We start from the raw sequence: 7,707 nt of genomic DNA, 5'->3' as shown, positions 1-7,707 counted from the left end.
CTTATCTTATGCGGATGTTGGCTAGGCATGGAAAGACATTTGCATTTCAGCTAAGTTAAATAGGTTGTGTGGATCCAAATATTGTCTCTCCTATGGTAATATTTATTTTGCCACATATACCATGGAACTTGAGGACTATTCCAGTGCCTAAAGCTTACTTGCCAAAGCTGATGGATTTGCTAAATGAAAAGATTTGCATGAAGATCTTGGAGCCCTCTTCAGCCCATACTCAAATCGTTGGTTTACTATACCCAAAAAGAATGGGGCTTTGAGATTTATTCAAGACATGCAACCGGTCAATAAAGTGACCATAAGAAATGTGGGTGTAGGTCCTATGGTTGATGAATTTGCAGAGGCTTTTGTAAGTAGAGTGATCTATTCTTTGGGTGATCTTTACTCGGAGTATGATCAGTTTCAGATTGCAATTGAAAGTAGGGATATCACAACCATGAAGACTCTGTTGGGGCTAGTATGGATGTGTACTCTCCCACAGGGTGCAACAAACTCAGTTGCACACATGACAAATGCTTTGAATAGGGTACTCAGGGATTTTATATCACAATTGAAAATTCCCTTTTCGGATGATGTTCTAATAAAAGGGTGTGTAGTGGATGAGAAGAATGAAGAGATGCATGCTCATGGATGCAGACAGTTTGTTGTAGACCACATTGTGGATTGTGAGAGGATTTTGACATGTCTAGAAGAGGTGGATTTAACTCTTTTTGAACAAAAGTCTGTCTTTGGAGTTGAAGAGGTTTTTAATGTTGGGAATATGTGTGGGCCTTATGGGTGAAGGCCATTAGCAGAAAAAATAGATGGGATTGATAGAATACAAGATGTATCCACGAATGTATCAGAGGTGCATAGATTATTGGGTACATATGTGTTCTATTTGATATGGATTCCTCACTTTGCACATGTAACCGATGCTCTTTATCAGCTTATGAGAAAAGGTCAGAGATCTCATTGGGAAAGGAAGCATCAGAAAGCAATGAAGAAATTCAACCATCTCTTCAAATCTGCTCCTGCATTGAGAAAGGCTCACTATTCACATGGAAAGCCTATCATTATTACCGTTGATACAAGCCCAATTGGGATTGGATGGGCAATTGGGCAAGGTGATAAGGAAGGGAAAAGATATGCAAATCGCTTTGATGCTAAAGTATTGACTGAATGACAAAGAAGATATCCATAGGTAAAATGAGAATTATGGGTAATTGTGATAGCCCTTAAATGTGATAAGGATTATTTTATGGGTGCTCATGTAGTCATTGAGACCCATTGTTTTCCGGTATTGGATATGATAACTAGTTGTGCCACCCCTGACATTGCTATGCTCCAGTGGATTACATACATCAAATCTTTGAACCTTGAATTTCAGCATATTGCAAGAAGAGATAACCCAGTGGCATTCATGTTATCTCGGCGGGCACGCTATGAAAATGAAGATGGGATGATGGATGAGGAAGAAGTTGACTTTCTTGCGACTAAAAATGATGTTGTAAGAGTGAATTTAGCAATGCAAGGTGTTGCTACAGCATTAACAAAATCTTGGACAACAAAGAGAAGACACTTTAGATGTTTTGCATCTTGTGTAGAAGTGTTTCAGGAAGACAAATCTGTAGGAGAGTGGCTGAGAATTGGTCAATCCCTCAGTATATTAACAAAGAGAGATGAATGGTTAGATGAGGAGTTTAAGAAGATCAAGAGGAAAGCCTATGGGTTTTTCTTAAAAGATGGATACTTATGTAAACATGCTAAAAAGAAACAAGGTATGCCATTGCAAGTTTTGGGTGACAAAGCTTCACAAGTAAATGTTATGCAAGAATTTCATGAAAGCTTGTGGGCTAGTCATAGAGGTGTTTGGGGTACTTTTGCAAAGATTAAAGAAAGATATTGGTGGCAGGGTATGTATAAGGATGTTGCTCACTTTGTGGAAACATGTATGATATGTCAAATGTATTCATCTGTGAGACATCGGGATGGATTGCAACCCACATATCCATTATCTCTTCATTTTAAGTGGGTGGTGGATTTGGTCACAATGCCTAAAGATCTTTGGCAAATGAGGTATCTTGTGCTTGCCGGTGAAGACTTGACTAATCAAGTGGAAGGGAGAGCTTTGCGTACTAAGATAACAAATGTTGTGTGTACTTTTCTCTTAGAAGAGATCTTTTGTAGGTATGGCTGTGTGGAAAAAATTACAATAGATAGGGGTGATTTGGATACTGGTGAAGATCATAATTTCTTTGTTGGTTGGGGATAAAGCTTACTTTAACTTCAGCCTATAATCTTGAAGGAAATGGAAAAAGTGAAAGAGGTCATCCACCTATTGTGAAAGCATTGGCAAAAGCATATGGAGAGAAGGTAAAAGAGTGGCCACGATTGCTCCCTTATGCTTTGTGGGATGACAGAATAACTCATAGTGTGCCAATAGAAGAGATGACAATCACATGGAGTGTGCTATCTCAGGAGGAGGAGTTGAATCAAGAGGAGTTATTGGCCTTATGTATTAGAGAGTTGGAAAGAAAGTTAGAAGACATAGAGACAGCAATCATAAAGTTAAGGGCAGCAAGGACAACCAGCATAGTGCCATGTGTAAAGTTCCGAAAAGATGGTTCGGACCCTATATGGTAAGACATGTATTTGATAATGCTACATATGCATTAAATGAGCTGGATGGGACATCCATCAAACTTTCGGTAGTAGGGAAAATAATCAAATTATTCAAGAGGTAGGAATCTACTGCCTATGAGTTGCCAGAATTGGAAAAAAATAGTGGCCATGATACAAGGGCTAGCCAGGAAGATATGAAAGATGAAGAAGCAAAGGATATGGTTGCAGAGGATGAGGAGGGCTCAGAATCCGCGGTCAACTAGGATTTTGACACCTATCAGAGGATGTGTAGATTTAGAGGGGATGGATGTCTTGCCACTACGCGAACACGATGTGAAAAACTCTCGAATGCATCATCATCCGACTTTCTTATTGATCAAGAGAGCCAATGTGATCTGAGTCATTAGTACTAGTGTGAGTGGCATGGATTATCTAAAAGTACTAGGTTTTTTTATAGTTTTAGTCTATTTTTTATATTATTTATTGTTAAAAATTTTGAAAAAGTTAAAAAAAATTTTAGATTAGGATCGCATAAAAAAAGCAAGTTGTTTTTTCATCCAGCTATGGGATTTTCATTAAATAGACAGATTGACAAAATCGTGTGTGTTGCAATCGCTGTTAATAGGTTGAAAACTACAGTTTGAAATGGAAGAGAAAGGAGTGATTTGGGAGATCCGTGACCATGTGTCCTAGGGTTTTACCCCCCTTCTGCAACCAACGGAGCCATCAAATTTGGGTTCCGAGGAGCAGAGAAGGAGTTGTTATTTCTGATCCACGTTTTTGTTCTATGAGGGAGCTCCATGAGATCTAATGCCTGGAGATTGCTTCTGAGTAGTGCAAGGATTCTAGGTTCTTTTAATACATATTGATTCAATTCATTGTGCTTTGTTTTTGTCATGTTTATCAATTGTCTATTCTCTTTCTTCTCTTCCATCTCCTATTTCTACTTTCTTCTACCTCTGATCCTCGATGGATTTGACCTTTCGACAAAAACCCCTCCCCCAATGCCTATCCTTTTCGGGTATCATGCTAATTTAATATGCACATGGGTGATTCCACAAAATACATATTAAATTAATGGACATTTATGAGTTTAGAGTGCACTCATATTAAATTAAGGTTAGGACAATGTTCCAACTTATTTAATTATTTTGTAGCTAAAGACTATTAGGTATTCACTTTTGTGGATTTTATCTTATTATTTTTTAACAATTGTGAATGCTTCAGTTGTTGATGTGTAGAGTAGGTAGCATTGACATTAGGAAGTACTGGACGATGGCTTGTATTTAGATTACCTAGAAGAATTATTATTTTTTGATGGGTGTGCGTCTAATCACTAAAGGTGTGACGACAATATTTGTTTGGGCATGCTTATTTATTAAAGCGCTTGACAAACATTTATTATTTTGTATACGTATAGGCACTGAGTTTAAATATTTCATTATTTGACATTATATTTGGGCACAATCCGATTTTTGGATGCCCAAACGCTTTACTCTTTATTTGGGCAAAAGCAAACATAAAAGCCAAAAGCATGCTAATTGTAAATCGAGCTATTTTTTAGCTTGGAGACTAATAAATTTATAAGTACATGCCTTGTGAAGTGCTCACACAAGGCATGGGGTGAGATTGCACCCAATTGGTCTTCTTGTCTCTTGTTGTGCAAAATCTATTTTTATCTTTATGAAGCTTTTATAGAGTTCTTTGTTCTTAGGAACCTTCCAAGTTCACTACATGCACATACAACATCCGATTTGCGCGCTAATGGTATCTGAGAAAAGTTGAGATCAAGGGCTTCTAATCGCTTACCATCTCGCACAAAGGTGAAGCTCGTGGAATAAAAAGGCTCTACAGGTCGAATCATAATACATGCATGTTTTTGGCGATGAAGAACCCCCTCCTGCACTCTTAGATCGTGGAGGACCTCACCAAGGAGGCGGCAGACCACAAAGATGTTTTCTTTTTCTCTCTTAGATAGAAATTTCCAAATTTTATATCAATTGCTAAGCTTAATCTTTAAGCTTATAAAGCTTAAGCTCCAAAATTCAACCATCAGTGGCGGTAGGACAACAAACTGATCAGTGTCAATGTCATCCATAACATACCACCATCCTATCGCTGATCAATCAATTTGGTTAAGGTTTTTATATAAAGCTTAAAGTTTTAAGCCTTACTAAGGCTAAAGACTTAATCTTTAATCTCTTCCATAGTGGAAGTCGCACCGAATTAATCCCAAACCCGTTTCAAAACTCCAACAAGCCTCTAATGACACTTGCAATTTGGTAGAGTTGATTCATAGCAAGCAGAATATCAGACGCAGTCTATGCGAAAGAATTTCTTGCTTGGAAGAAGACCGTCATCAATTGTTGTACCCACAAAAGAAGCAAAATCTCAAAAGCCTTATAATAAAAAAAACAAGCCTTGTAAACCCAAATTTTTTCTACGCTCATCCTTCTAACGAGATTTTGAGTGTGTGAGGTTGTTTGAGATTTTTGGAGGATGTCCGATCAAAACATGGAAGATTTATGGGCGAAGATTAGAGCAAATATGGAGCAAAAATTGGACCTAATTATGATGAAACTTCAATAAGACAAAGAGCACATCAAAATTTGCAAGCACAACTAGCTACACTTCAACAATCCATTGTCGATCAAAAAGGAGCGCAACCTGAAGATGTTATTCGACATATGATTGACGTGAGACTTGAATCTCTTAGGAAAGAGGCCAAGATAAATAAAATAAATTTTAAATTTCATACTTTTAATGGGCAATGTGACGGCAAAATTATTCTTGGTTTCATTAGTTTGATGATTATTTCCATGAAGAGCAATGTGCTAAAAAAGATAAACTTAAATGCGTCACTAACCATCTAGCAGATAGAGCATCATTATGGTGGTTGTTGTCCACAAGAGTGTTGATTGTCACATTACTTGGGAGGCCTTTCAAAAGAATTTTTGCAAAATTTCCTTCCACCTCAATTCCATGAAAAAGAAATCAAATAGTGGGATCTCTTACAAAAAAGAGATCGTGAATCCATACCGCAATGCAGTGAATGTTTGTAGAGTGTCTTACTTCAACTTTGAATGCTTGAAGATGTTCTTGAAGAGATCCACAAGCACAAGAATATGTCTAGTTTACTTGGCCACTTCTATGCCAAAGTGAATATGTTCAAGCCAAAGACTTTGGAGGATGTGATTTCTTTAACGCATGATGTTGAAGATAAAATTCATGGATGAGAAAAGTGACTGCAACGATATTTGACTAATGGTAAGTTTGGTACAAAGCAATTCAATTCTTACTTCTGAACATTCAATCAAAATCGCTTTGTTCCTTCTTCTTTCCGTAAACCCTAGACTCGACCCTTGCTTTACCATCAAATACAAACTCAAACCCTAAGCCTTCTCTCCAACCAAATCCGAACATACCCAAAATTCTAGCCATTCGCAATAATATTTCCAAAGCAAAGCCTATGGTTTGCTACAAGTGTTATCAACCTAGACACTTCGTAGTAAATTGTCAATCCAAGAAGAAATCTATTCAAATCAATTAGTTAGGAGCGATTCAATACGAAGACCATGAAGATATGCCAGACTTTACTGAAGATAATGATCATATCAGCGATGCTTCAGATCCTTTAAGAGGTATGTTAAATCCTCATTCATTATTAACGACGAAATGTCTTGTGTATGGTCAAGAAAAGATTGTTTTGCATGATGATGGAAGCACACATGATTTTATTTCTGCAAAGTTGGTAAAAGAAATGAATTTACCTATTCTTCCAACTCATTATCGCATAAATGTTGCATTGTATCCTAGGCATGCACAATTTTCTTTCACAATTTAAAGATTGTTTTGTTGTTGATTTACCCCCAGGTTTCCCACCTACATGTCTCGCAGACCATAAAATAGACTTAATTCCTAGTTCTCAACCACCATGTAAAGCACCTTATAGACACAATCAAATTAAATAGAAAGAAATCCAAGCACAAGTTAAAGAAATGTTGAACCGAGGACTCATTAGGCCTAGTAGTTCTCCTTTTGGTGCACGTGTCCTATTGGTTAAGAAGAGAAGTAATACCTATAGGATGTGCATTGACTATCCTGCCCTAAATAAGATCACTATTAAGAATAGATATCTGATTCCTAGGGTAGACAACCTCATGGATAAACTACAAGGAGCTACTATTTTTAGCAAGATAGATCTCAAATCTGGATATCATCAACTATGTTTGGATACACTTGACATTTAATGAGTGCCTTAAATGGTTCTCCGTCAATGTGGGGCATGTTCCTAAGAATTGTCTTAGGCGGAAGGTCGATGGGGATGCCTATCCTTTCCGGGCGTCGATGCAAGTGTGAACATGGGTGGTACCATTTTATCCACACCAGTGTTAACGTCTTTGTGAACTAATTATTCTATGGAATTTCAAATTAATTGATTTATGAGGCTAGTTGCAATTATTCAGTTGGTTATTCTTCTAACATGATTTTTTGAATTTTTGGCAGCTGATGTGTAGAGCAAGAAGAATTGGAAAGGAGCACCATGCGTAAGCATTCTAAAGATTATTTTCTCCAGAATTTATTAGGCAATTATTGGATTATTATATTAGACGCACCGCTATTGCTTATAAAGCATGCGCATAGCCCCTATGTAAATATTTAATAGCAAAATAGATTTTTAGAAGATATGTTCAAATAAAATATTAATGGTCTTAGAGAGTTGTGGGATGCACAACTGCTAGCATCCATTAATTCAGATTACCCTATCTCTTTTTCAGTCCACTCAAACTCTTTATGCAAAGAGTGATTGTAAAGGGCCTAAATCTTGGGCAAAGAAGATTTCATAATATTATTATAAATACGGCATGAAGGGAGTTGCCCACTTCATGTCGGGGGGTGATTGAATCCAATCTTGAGTCGCTTCATCTTACTTTACCTTCTCTTTTAGTCTATTTTCAATTTTTCATGAGTCGTATGCAATTTTATGAGTAAAAGAGAGAAAGAGGGAGCTTCTTCCATTCGCTACGCGGAAGCCACGCATCCGTTGCTCGCAACAGTGGTATAAGAGCTCAGCCTACCTCTTGGGCTTCC

The sequence above is a fragment of the Lygodium microphyllum genome, chromosome 25 (genome assembly GCF_053477565.2).
Source record: "Lygodium microphyllum isolate KBCC chromosome 25, Lygodium_microphyllum_v1.1.10, whole genome shotgun sequence".
NCBI lineage: Eukaryota > Viridiplantae > Streptophyta > Polypodiopsida > Schizaeales > Lygodiaceae > Lygodium > Lygodium microphyllum.
The sequence above is the reverse complement of the archived record's forward strand: the minus strand, read 5'-3'. Positions refer to the sequence as shown.